The sequence below is a fragment of the Cetorhinus maximus genome, chromosome 2 (genome assembly GCF_964194155.1).
Source record: "Cetorhinus maximus chromosome 2, sCetMax3.hap1.1, whole genome shotgun sequence".
NCBI lineage: Eukaryota > Metazoa > Chordata > Chondrichthyes > Lamniformes > Cetorhinidae > Cetorhinus > Cetorhinus maximus.
The window spans coordinates 38,764,507-38,778,148 of record NC_135880.1 but is presented as its reverse complement, the minus strand read 5'-3'; positions in this window follow the sequence as shown (position 1 = coordinate 38,778,148).

Genomic DNA, 13,642 nt, shown 5'->3' with positions numbered 1-13,642 from the left:
GGCATTGGAAGCAGGGTCATTAAATATTTTTAAGGGTGAGCTAGATAGATTCTTGATTGTCAAGAGAGACAAAGGGTATAGGGGGTAGACAGGAAAGTAGAGTTGAGCCCACAATCAGATCAGCCATGACCTGATCGATTGGCAAAACAGGTTCAATGGGCTGAACGACCTACTCCTGCTCCTAATTCATATGTTTGTACATATGTATGTTTGGAAGATAATGGCATAGTGGTAATATCGTTGAACCAGTAATCCAGAGACCCAGACTAATGTTCTGGGGACATGAGTTTGAATCCCACCATGGCAGCTGGTGGAATTTGAGTTCAGTTAATAAATCTGGAATATAAAGCTAGTCGCAGTAATAGTGACAATGAAACTATCATTGATTCTTGCGAAAACCCATTTGGTTCACTAATGTACTTTAGGAAAGGAAATCTGCCATCCTTACCTGGTCTGGCCTACATGTGACTCTAGGTCCACAGTAATGGTTGATGTTTAACTACCCTCTGAAATGACCTAGCAAGGTCAGTTCAAGGGCAATTAGGGTTGGGCAACAAATGCTGGCCTTGCCAGCGACGCCCACACCCCATGAAATAATTGCAGGTCTCCATTGTTTCTTATGCCAATTACCTTAAATCTGTGCCCTCTGGTTTTCGATCCTTCCATGTGTGCAGACCTGAACTCCATTGTGGGAGAAATTCAGCTCAGAGCTTATTGTTATCAAAAGCTTTGGACTTTTCTTCAGAAAGTTCGCTGAATCAGAATTATTAATACAGGGTATAGAGAGGAAGTGTATGTTACCAATTGCATAGAGTAAATTTAAGGTGTGCTCTGATAAAGGGGCCTTGTGTGGTTGGAGTTGTTCCAAAATCACCTATTGCAAGTGTAGACTTTATATTGGGCAATGGTATAGTGGGTAGTATGGTATTTCCACAACCTGGGATGGAGTGTCACAGTTCTGTTGAAGGGTCATTCGGACTCGAAACGTTAATTGTGTTCCTCTCCGCAGATGTTGCCAGATCTGCTGAGTTTTTCCAGGTATTTTTGTTTTTGTTTTGTCACAGTTCTAAAGTTGTTCCTGTGAATAAAAACTCCTTGCCCAACTGTGATCAAGTTGAGCTAAGAACTGATCCATGTAACACTACTGATCTACCAACCTCAGTAATGAACAATGCAGAAGCAACAGAAGTGCCTGCAGAATTGCAAATTAAGAATTGTCAATGGAAAGGACTGAAATCGCAAAATGGTATGGAAAAGTCAATGACTGCGGACACCGAATTACAAGTTCTTGCCAGTGTTGAGACACAGGGTACAGCAGCAAGAATCCAAGCAAGTAGACAGTTTCCCAGAGACCATTTAAAACCTGCAGAGGAGTGGAATGATATGGTTCATGAATTGCTTGTAAGGGATGAAATATTGGAAAGAACAATAAAAATCTAGAGCAAGGAAATTATTGAAGTTGCTCACAATTAAGTGAGGCCCCTTTGGAATGGGATCAGGAGAAACCACAAGATCTTAAAATGTTCAAAGATTAAACCAAGCAGGAGTATGAAACCCTTTTGCATGAACATAAAAAGTATCTCATTAAAATCATTGAAACAGCTAAAAGAGATTTTGATCAGAGGATAAATGAGTTGTTAACACATAAAGAAGCCATTTTGCTCTCAATGTCTCAAAATAAGAATTTACCACCTTTGAGTTTGGAAAATTAGATTAAATCATGGAGTTAAGCCTATAGCTAATGAAAAGATGACAATTGGGCTGTGGACTTAAATGAGACACTCTTTGCTGAGTTAAAAACCAAGAATAAAAAAGAAACACAAACTTTGAGTTATGATAATTCTATGATGTTTAAATCCTGCTAATCCTACTTGTTACATTTTATATTTTGTTTGGGTAAACCTTTGTAGCTTTATAATACAGGATGTGTAACTCTGTAACAAAATGAAAATGTTATCTGTATAGTATGCAATAAGCTATTTGTTAGAAGTTTACAATATTAAGTTATTGTAAAGAAACTGTAAAGCCATTGTAAAGAAACCTTCACTGTAGTGAAGCTCTCTTTCTTCAAAGGGAATGGATGTGATGAAACTAATACTTACCTGCTTGTTGGGGACAGAGCTCAGGATCTCCAAGTCCCGACAGTCTTTAGACCTCCTGCGCTTGCGCAGCCTGGGAGCAGGCTGCGCATGCACAGTTCGACATCTTTACATTCTTCAGGGTCAGGACAGGCCCTGCACACCCGCACAGAGAGAAAGAAAAAGAAGGGTGTGAAAACGCAGGTCAGGTGACTGATAAGGGTGAAGAGCATTATTGTCAAGTAAGTGTCTCAGGGAGAGGAACAAAGGAGGGAGACAGAGAGAAGGTCCAAAACAAGGGAGGGGGCAGGGAGAGGTCCCAAGAAGTGTCCCACAGGCATGGACAAGAGATGGGACAGGAACAGGTCCCAGTTGAGTTAAGAAAAGGAGAAACAGTCTCCAATTAAAGAAAGAGCTGTAGGGAGCAGACTGTAGGTCAAGTGGGCTCAGGAGAAGACCTGATAGTTGAAGAGGGTACAAGAGAAACCCTGAGATCTGAGAAGGCAGTCAAAGGTCAGTCACTCTGTGCTGTGGGCCACTGGGGCAAAGATACACCTTTGGAGCAGTGGTATTCTGCTTGGCATGGCCAAAGTGCTGAAGTTGTGCTAATATGTTGATGCTTAAGTATACTCAGGAATCCAGGGGAATGGAATCTCGGAAGGCGAGATTGAAAGCTTGTGAGGCGGTCTGTTATTGAAGCCAGCTGAGTAGGTGCGACCTTTGGAGAGAATTCCAAGGCAGGATCTTTGAACATGGAGATTGGAAATCCACTTGAAAAAGTTTTAGTGAGATTAGTTGTCTCACAAGTAACAGACGTCTGGAAGGGTTGTTCAGAAATCCATGGAATCGGGTTTGGTTGCATTTGGCATTTATTCTGTCGTGTGGTATGTTTAACAACAGTTTGCCTGTTATTTCACATGTATCTCATACTTACCCTGAATGTTAGAACATAAGATAGATATTGTAAATTGTTTTATCTTTCTGAACTTGTATAGTAAAGTTTACTTTTGTTTGTTCAAAGTCAATGATTTTTTTAATTCATTCATAAGATGTGGGCATCACTGGCTAGGCCAGCATTTATTGCCCATCCTTAGTTGCCCTTGAGAAGGTGGTGGTGAGCTGCCTTCTTGAACCGCTCCAGTCCATGTAGTGTTGGTATACCCACAGTGCCCAGTTGAGCTAAGGGAGGGAGTTCCAGGATTTTGACCCAGCAACACTGAAGGAACGGCGATATGTTTCCAGGTTAGGATTGTGAGTGGTTTAGAGGGGAACTTCCAGGTGGTGGTGTTCGCATGTGTCTGCTGCCCTTGTCCTTCTAGATGGTAGTGGTCGTGGGTTTGGAAGGTGCTGTCGAAGGAGCCTTGGTGAATTCCTGCAGTGCATCTTGTAGATGGTACACACTGCTGCAACTGTGCATCGTTGGTGAATGGAGTGAATGTTTATGGATGGGGTGCCAGTCAAGCGGGCAGCTTTGTCCTGGATGGTGCCAAGCTTCTTGAGTGTTGTTGAAGCTGCACTCATCCAGGCAAGTGGAGAGTATTCCATCTCAATCCTGACCTGTGCCTTGTAGATGGTGGACAGGCTTTGGGGAGGAGGTGAGTTACTCATCACAGGATTCCTAGCCTCTGTCCTGCCCTTGTAGCCACAGTATGTATATGGCTAGTCCAGTTCAGTTTCTGGTCAATGGTAACCCCCAGGATGTTGATAGTGGGGGGTTCAGTGAATAATTCAGTCCCAGGCCTCCTCTCTAGTCTTTTTTGTTGCATCAGTCTAAACTATAATAGAGATGAAAGGGAAGCTGCTGGGTTTAACCTCGAATAGTTTGAAACCAGTAGGACTCAACAATTTCTGGTGTGAGGCTGTCAAGGGATGAAGAATCTAGGGAAGATTAGGTTGGTAAACAGACACTGTCCATGTATGGCAAAAAAGTATTCTTTTAGGAAAATATACTTCTGGAGAGACTTTTAATCTATTTTACATATACAGATTTATAAAATGCATAAATAGCATATAGGCATTGCTAGCAATGTGCTAGCATTGCAAGCCAATCAGCAATTGGCCACTGAGAAGGTAAGAGTTTGCCTTCTTCTTGAACTGGGGAAGTAGTTGAAAAGGCACACAGACTCATGAGTTTTATAATTGGAAGATGAGAATGCAAAACAAGGAAAATACGATGAACCTTTATAAAACATTGGTTTGGCCTCAACTGTATATTGCACCATTCTATGCACTGCACCATAAGAAGACTTTATATAGAGGGTGCGGGAAAGATTTACGAAAGTGGCTCCAGGGATGAGGAACTTCAGTTACGTGCATAGGTTGGAGGAGCTGATGTTTTTCTCCTTAGAAAAGAGAAGGTTGAGAAGAAGTTCAATGGAGGCGTTCAAAATTATGAGTAATCTAGACAGAATAGATAGAGAGAAATTGTTCCACAGCGCTCGGTTAGGATCTGGAATGTGCTACCTGAGAGTGTGGTGGAGGCAGATTCAGTTGTGGCTTTCAAAACGGGATTAGATAAGCATCTGAAGAGAAATAAATTGCAGGGCTATGGGGAAAGGGCAGGGGGGTGGGGCTGGAAGTTGCTCTTGCAGACAGCCAGCACAGGGTCACATGGCCTCTACAGGTGCTGTAGCCGACCTATGATTCTATGATTATTTAACCAATAATGTATAATGCATTAACCAGATTTTGGTTGACCATCAGCCTTATTGGCACACCGAACCCCCACCACCCCAACCCACCTCCACCACCAGCCCCCCCACACCCAACCTAAAGAACTGTATCATTTCAGTTAAGTTTCAACACCAAAAGTAGATCTCCCCTCAACCTTTCGTGATAATTTATATTCTTTGGGCTGGAATTAATGCTGGGGTATTAAACACTATGGCAGCTCTCCATTCCCAGCAGCGCCATCAGAAGATCGGAAGTGATGGCCACCAGTGATGATCATCTCTGGAGCTGGATACAAAGGTAAGTGGGGCAGGGGAGTGGCAGTGCTATTGTTGGGGCCAGGCTGGGGAAAGGGCAGGGGGGAAACACGGAGGGTGGGAGGAGGGAAAAAAGACCTAGGGGAGGGACCTCTGTTGGGCACAGGGGGCCTGCAAAGGAAATATCTCCCTCTTGCCGGTCACCAGCCTGAGCAGTGAAAGCTAGCTGAGCTGCTGGGCTTCATACTTGGTGCCAGTCTGCCCACCTTGGGCAAATTCCCACTGGCAGCAGGAAGAAGCCTTTAAGTGGCCTTAAAAGGCTTACAGGCGGGCAGGCCTCTCTGCTGCATGTGGCAGACAGACATGGGAAGGGTGTCCAATTACTAATTAGTTGTCAGACAGATATAAAATGTGGCCAGAGATCCCACAAACAGCCGAGACGAAGTTACCCTGGATTTTGGGCCCGTTGTCAGTAACCTTGCCACGCCGATAAAATTCCGATCAAGGTGTGACATTCCAGGTTTCATGTGGTATGATGAAAGGGACATGCTTTGGTGGAAATTTATGGGATTATAAATTGCACGTGAAACTTCAGAAAGTGCAGAAAATACTACTTTTAATTCTGTGTATTTTATGTCAAATATTTGCAAAGTCACTCTCTGAATTTATGCATCAACTAGTTCCTTACCACAGTTCCTGAGAGGAAATCAAAAGTGACAGTCAATAGAAAGGTGGGAGTTGGCTGAACTGCATACCAATGTTCCCTCTCTAATTGTGGGAAGGCTCATCCTCGATTCTTTGCTACGATCCTATGATGGTATTGCTAAAAGCAGTGACATGGCATTTGGGAACTGTGGCTGTAAACTCAAATTCTAACACTCCATGGAACAGTACATTTGAGTATCAAGTAGTCCTTCGGTCTTCACTATAGAGAACACAAGTAACATCCAGAAATAGCTGTAAATCAGGAAATTAAAGGGAGAGAGGAACTCAGGAAACTGACAATCAGCAGGGAAGTGGTATTGAACAAATTGTTGGGGCTGCGGGCTGACAAATCCCCAGGGTCCGGATGGACTTCACCCTGAGGTCTTGAAAGAAGTGGCTAGTGAGATAGTTGACGCACTGGTTTTAATTTTCCAAAATTCCCTAGATTCAGGAAATGTTCCATTAGATTGGAAAATAGCAAATATAACTCCTTTATTCAAAAAGGGAGGGAGACAGCCCTTGCCCCTTCCCAAGTCGCCTCAACCCCAGGGTAGCCCTTGTCTACCCCACCAAACCAAAGTCACCTCAACCTTGAAGTCCAACAGGCGACCCTCATGAGCGCTGCACAACGTTACTGTGCACTCACCTCCGAGTTCCACGGCCTGAATTATGATATGCAGCTCCTGTTCATAGACCTGAGGGGTCTTTGTGGCTTCTTGCAGGTGTTTTGCCCGTCTTTTACCAGGACCCATCAAAGTCTAGAACATGGTTGCCTCGCGCCGCAGCTCTCCACCGTCAGGAGTAGTGGCTATCATCAGAGACACACTGCACATGAACCCACACCTCCACCGGTTCAGGTGGCTGGCGGAGGGGAGCACTGTGGCAGTTGGGGTGACCAGGATCGGGGGCGTGCTGGATGGCGTGGGAGTGGACTGGATGCTTCCTCAGGAGTTGGTGCATCGGTGGACGTCCAATCGAGCTGGACGTCCAATGCCAACCATGACCTTAGAACAGTTGTGCTCGGCCCCAATGCTATACTGGGTCTCGAGGAGGCGCAGGTGTGTGATCGACACCCGTCTGAGCGAACCCCTGCTCTGACGGACTTCCACATTGGCCCCAAACCCCAAATCCTCCATCAGGAGCTGAAATGCTCTCCTTGACCCTTTACCTCCTTACGCTCGCCCAACGTCCAGACACGCCCTGGCGTGCCTTGTTTCCGTCCAGCGGCTGAGGTCCCCAGTGGAGGGGTCTCTATATGGGGGTCCTCCCCCTTATCATTGGGGTCCTGGGGTGGGGCCTGTTACATGCAGCAGTCCCATACAACTGTAGGATGTGTCAGTTCACGGGCTCCCAAGAAGCCTGTGTGTTTTGCGGCCTTGTGGAGACTGTGGATCATGCATATGTTAATTGTTGTAGGCTGCACCCCTTTTCTAGTTACTTGAAGAACCTTTTGCTTTTGTTTTTTTGCACTTCAGCCCCACGGTCCTGATCTACGGGCACCCGGTGCGGTGGGGGGCCGGAAGGGAGAAGGACCTCCTCGTGAACCTGCTCCTGGGCCTGGCCAAGTTGACCATCAACATGTCCAGGCAGCGGGCAATCGAGGGAGTTGTCAGGCCCGACTGTCTGCCCCACTTCCGTGGCTATGTTCGCAGCCGGGTGTCCCTGGAGAGGGAGCACATGGTGTCCGCTGACACCATCGAGGCCTTCCATGCTCGGTGGGCACCGCGGGGACTGGGGTGTTTTATTGATCCCTTTAATTGCATTTTAATTTGATGTTTGTAAGTTTCCTTTGAGATTTTGCTTTCCTTTTTGCACTATCCCTTTAAGGGGCTGCCTTTTAATTTGTCGCTTAATTTGTTAATTTAGTCTATTTGGTGTAATCAAAAAGAGTCACCTCCAAGTTCCCCTCAAAGTACAGCCCGCAAAGTGCATGCCTTATATATGTTCTTGTGAAACACGTTGGCTTGCAATCACGCCGATGTGGGCAGGTGATCCACCGGTGTGGGCTGGTGGGGCTAGTTCTGGCAGGCTGGCCTTATAATGAAATGATGATGTATTACAATGAGGTTCCCGACGTCCAATGGCAGGAAACGCGGCCCACCAATGAAGAGCTGAGTGGACAAGAATAGGGGGGAGCCATGTCTGAACAGTTCTGACACATTTCTTCTTCCAGGTAACTTCCCAAGGACAGGTGGGGAAGAAAGGCAGCCTGCTCCATTGAGGCAGGCAGCCAATTACGCCTTTTAAGGGCCCAAGTAGGGGCTATTTTTCCATGGAGACAGGACCTTCCTGTCAGAGCAGACCTCTCCTCCCCCACTGTGTGCAGAGACTGCTGGCTCTCTGGAGTTGGCCTCCTTGTGGCAGGCCAAGGAATCATTGACATATCCTTAAATCCTCCCCCCTCCCAGAACCAGACTGATCATTGGGCTACAGGCACGGCTGCATGTCAACCTGTGGAGGTGTTCCCCCTCCACAATGAAGGCCTGGTAACTGTGGCTATGCTTATTTTTAACAATTTTAGAAGTCTTCAGAGAGTGCCTTCACCCTGAGGAACCCTTGCATTATCTACATCAGCAGTGCACGCCTCTTCCCCTGGGGCTGCTGGCCACCCATAGCCTTGGACACTTCAATACAATGTCCCCCTCGCCCCCTGAAAAACGTGTGCAGCCCTCCCTCTAAAATGTGTGCAGCTCACTTTCAGGGCAGAATTTTGCCCTTGGTGGGCAAGTGGGCCCCACTGGCTCGGCGGCGGGCGGGCAGCCGACCCCTGCCACCAAAACAGGGCCCACCGCTATTTTGAGTGGCAACCCGCCAGACAGGAAGCGCACGAAAGATCGCACTGCTCCTTGAGACTAAGTCCTGTCTCAGGGAGATTAGTGAAAGGTAAGTAAAGTCTAAATATAGAAAAATATTAAAATTATTAACATGTCCCCTTCATGTGACAATGTCACACGAGATGGGACATGTTAATAATAAACACTTAAAACTTATTACATTTTTTAAAAACAGACATGAAACTTCATCCTGCCAGTCGATGAAGTTTCATGAATAATCTGGAGCCCGCTGGGGCTCCTGGCCTGCCCGCCAGCCTTAAGCTTGGACGGACAGGGCCTTTAATTATCTTAACTAACCTGTCAATGGCCTCAATTGGTCATTGACAGGTCGGCGGGCGGACAGCTGATTTCGCTGTCCGCCCACCTTCCTAAAAATTTAAAGGGACCGGGATGACGTCGGGGATTCCTCCCGATGTCATCCTGCGTCATTTTCCCCTCGGCGAGCGGGCCCCGCCCCCAAATCACCAAGGGGAAAATCCTGGCCTCTATCTCTAATTGGAGGGTGCTCTCAGAGGCAGCTTGTTAATTGGCAGCCTCTAGGAAAATCTCACAGGCTGGCCCGACTTGGACAAAATCTGAGTCAGGAACCCCGTATGGCCCAACACCTGTTGCAAAAAATCAGCCGTTTATCTCTGAGTGTACTGTGCAATTCCTCACTGTCACCCTCTTCTTTTTTTGTCTATCTTATCTTCTAATTACTACTCCATTCTACATGCTTCCCACTTTCTGCATCCCTATTGCACTCATTTTCTCAATGCATCGATCTTCTTTTCTATAAATCCCTCATTCCACTTCCTTCTATGTCCTCCTCTCATTTTTCTATGCTTAACGATTTCTACTTATACCTTGGGTTCTCTTGGCAATCTGGAGCAAGATTCTGGGTTCTGGCACCAACAGAAAGATAATAAGTCTAGAAATCACCGGCAGCAGTGTCAACAGGTTAATCCTGTGTTTAGATTACATTACTTTTTAGCAGACACACCAGGTGGAATCATCCCCAGATTTGCACAAAGCGCAGTAGCGGGCGGGAAGAAAGCCGTTTTACCCGCTGGCCGCATTAGTGGATTCTTGTGCTGTGTTTACCATTCCTGACACATCGCACCTCATTAATAACGCATTCACTGGAAACACTCCGGATTGCTAGTGGGCAAGCTCAGGTTTGCCTGCCCCACCGTGACCTCAGCGCCTCCTGGCTCCGGAAACCATGGGCAGGATCTTGAGGTTGGCGCGCGGGCGCGATTGGCGGGCCAAGGAATGGATTGCCGCCCACGGCCAGCCTCCAACTGCGATTTCACAATTGCTCACCAGTTAACGGCCAGCCACTGAAGCGCGCGCTGAAATGCTCAGCATTGCCGGGGTGGGGGGGGGCAGGAGGAGTGCGGGCGCTTACGTAAGTGCAGGCGCGGGTGAGCGCTGAATAAAAGCTCCTTTAAGGCAAAGAGCTGCCTCAGAGAGCCGAAGGCTTCAAAACAATTAAATAAAGGTTTTAAAATCCAGCCACAATCAGTCACCTGAACATATACATGATGAAATTTCTGTCCATACATTATTTTTAAATTTAAATAACGGAAACCTCATCCCGTCCCTGGATGAGGTTTCATCAAAAATGCAGATTCGCCTGTCCGCAAACCGTAGGGTTGGATGGACCACGAAAAATCAGGGACAATTGGAACCTTAATAACTTTAATTGTTGGCGGGCGTGCTTCCGACACTCACATGTGCCCGCCGAATGAAATATTGCACGATTTCGTGTCTGATCAGGTTGGGTGCATGCCTGCAGAGCGACCTAAAAAGGAGGGTCATATGGACTCGAAACATTAGCCCTGTTTCTCTCTCCACATATGCTGTCAGACCTGCTGAGCTCATACAACATTTTCTATTTTTATTTCAGATTTCCAGCATCCGCAGTATTTTGCTTTCTTGAAACAATTTTGACAAATGTTCTTGAAAGATTATTTTAAATGACTAACGTTCAGTTTAGAAAAGTTGTATTTATTTCTGGAAAAAAACCTAAGTGTACAACAAGTTTGAGTGGTTCGTTTCATTGCCATCGGAAATTTGCTTTTATTTTGCACAAAATGTGTACAAAGCAGTGGAAGCATCAACAGTGGTAGTAGGACACCTACTGGTAGAGGGAGAAACAACCTAGAACTACTCTAGACATATCTACAGTTATACACAAAAAGTATATACATCCACCATCATTTTAAACATATTGTGTTATGGTGAGGTGAGTTTAAAAGACAAACTCATCACAGAGCATCTGCCTAAAGATATGCGTATGCAGACTGAGTGCCTATGAAGATTTTCATTCATAAATTGCAACTTTTGTGCAAATGCTTGGTGAGGAAACCAAAAGCCACAATTATTCAGCATTTTGGAAGAAGGCTAGAATGGATTTTCCTCTGCTATACTGGGAGTACAGTGGCAGAAAATGGAGGGAAATGGGTCATGAAGGACTGATTCCAGCCTTGGAGGGAGTGCAGCATAGGTTTACTAGAAAGATACCTGGGGCCCTGTTTTAACTATGTGCAAGTGAATTGGTTTTGAGTGAGTTAAAATCTCTTCCCCTGGAGTCCAAGGGTTAAATTACAAGGTGAGATTACAAAAATCGTATTTGTATTCCTTGAAATTTAGAAGGTTGAAGAGCGATTTGATCAATGTTTTCAAGATATCAAGAGTAACTGAAAGGGTAGATATCCTGAAGCTACTGCTTGGGGAATCTAGGACCTGGCAACATAGGCTGAGGGCCTGAATTTGAAAATGGTGGACAGGACCCTGATCTGGCAGGTCCTATTTTCACTGGTAGGGAAGGGGGCAAGGCATGAAGCTCACAGGCGTGAATTATGAATCAGCTGGGCCATTTAAACTCAGTGCACATGGCAAGCAGACCTGATTTTTACTCCAGGAATGGCCTCAATCTGCAGTGTGTGTTTCATTAATTTATGCTGGAGACATAAATGCTCTTGAAGGGTGGATAAGGTATGTAGAACTGTCAAACTGTCATGTTATTTAAATCTCCTGTCCTTTAAAAATTGTAAAAAAAAAACACCTGTCTCTGTCTCTGCCAGTAAAAATAACCTGTTCCAGCAGTTTCAATAGTCGTTTGTTGACATAATCCAAAGTGCTATCATTATAGCATTATTACTGCTTGACTGCTTCCCACAATCTCTCATTATCACAGTGGGCAGGGGACTATAAGTTGAAAGTTCGATGGACAGCTCAAAGAGGTTATTAAAGGATTAGCTGTCTTTAATGTGGGGCTATGAATGCACATGTTTGTTTTTATTGGGGAATAAGCACTTGAAGAGATTTAAATGTTTGGCTTTCATGAATGGGATAGTTTTAATATAGTGAACACTGGAATAGACATTTGGAATATTGGGCAAAATTTTTAGCTCTCCAGGTGGGCACGCGCCCGACCCGACCGAGCATAAAATGATGCGTGATGACGTTGGGCGTGCATCCCAACATAATTGCGCACTCACGCGATATTTCGGTTGGCAGTCACATGCCAGAGTGGGTAGCGCACCCGCTGACAATTAAAAGGCCTAATAAGGCCATTAAAAGGGTAGTTAACTTAAATATTTCACTGCCCATCCAATCTTACGGTTGGCGGGCAGGTGAAAAGGCCAAGCAGCCTTTGCACTATTTTGGAAGCCTCATCCCGCAGGATCCCTCAAGGGTGGGATGAGGTTTCCAAAAGCAAATAAACATAAAATAAAAACTATATTTTTTTCATTAATAACATGCCCATGCTCATGTGAGGGACAAGACAGAGTCACATGAGGGGACATGTTTCATTACATTTTTTATTTTTTTATTATATTTTTTCATATATCTTCCTCTCCCTGAGGCAGCATTCACATTCCTCGCCCCGCCTGCACAGGCAGTGCCCAGCGCTGCCGCTCGCGTTTCATGAAATTGCCTTCCAGGCCCAATTGCGGGCGGCGGTCAGCTTCCCAACCGCCCTCGTCTACTTCGCCCTGCCAAGCCAGCACACCAAGGGCAAAATTCTGCCCATTATTTTGTTTCATCTCAGCATGACCCCTGTCGTCTGCCTATGGTGGATACTGGGTGGTGGTGGGTGGAGGTGGGCATGAGTTGGAAAGAGTTGGAATAAGTTGGCATTGGGGCTATAAGAGGCCAAGGGGGTGGGTGAGGGTCATAAGTTAGCACGGAGTGTGTGAGGGGCCTTTGGGGGTGGGTGGGTGGCATGGGTTGGCATGATTTGGCATGGATTGGGGCATGGAGAGTGGATGGGAGTTTGAGGGGTGTTGAGGGGTGATGATTAGAACGCTTAATATTTAACAAAACAACTGGGACAAAGTCTCAGAGAACCAAGGTGGGTCTTTTAACCAGCCTGCCTCAGCATTCGGCTGCCCCTGTGGCTGCCTCCGATCTGTGTCCGGGGGCAGTTGACCGAACTCCATCCGTGGACCTGACTCCATCCCACACCTCAAGTGAAAAATCGCATAATTCGTGGCACTTTTACTGAGGTGAATGCGTTCAGCCGGGAAATCCCCTGACTCGAGCTACCTGTCTCGGCTGCGAAATTACCACTCTAAAAGTTAGAGCCAGTTCTTTCAGGACTGAAGTTCGAAAACAACTCTCTACACACAAAGGGCTGCATTTCACGTGCCCCCGCCAGGCATTTCCTTAGCTGGGGGGGGGGGGGCACATAAACTAGGGCGGATGCCCACCCCACCATCTTCCCACCCACCCCCTGAGCTCACCCCCATAACAATGAAGGTGGACGGGCACCGAAATCAGCAGCTGCCCACCATATTTAAATACATAATCAAGGGTCAATTGGGCTTGATACAAAGCCAATCAACCCCAATAATACGCAGCCCATGCCATAAAACATATGGTGTGGGCAGTTGGGTGGGAGTGGGCAGCCCACTTTTTCAAAAATAAATTTCAAAGGGCGGGTTGCTATCTTCAGGGGCTACCCTTTGTGGATTGGGGGGTGCGCTCTGGAGCTGCCGGCAGCCAATCTGATTGGGCCAGTAGCTCCCAAGGGTGGGATTTCCTCCCCAGTGAAGGGCGGATGTCCCACACTGCCCCTATCTAGCCTTCTCGCAGTGCGCTGTGG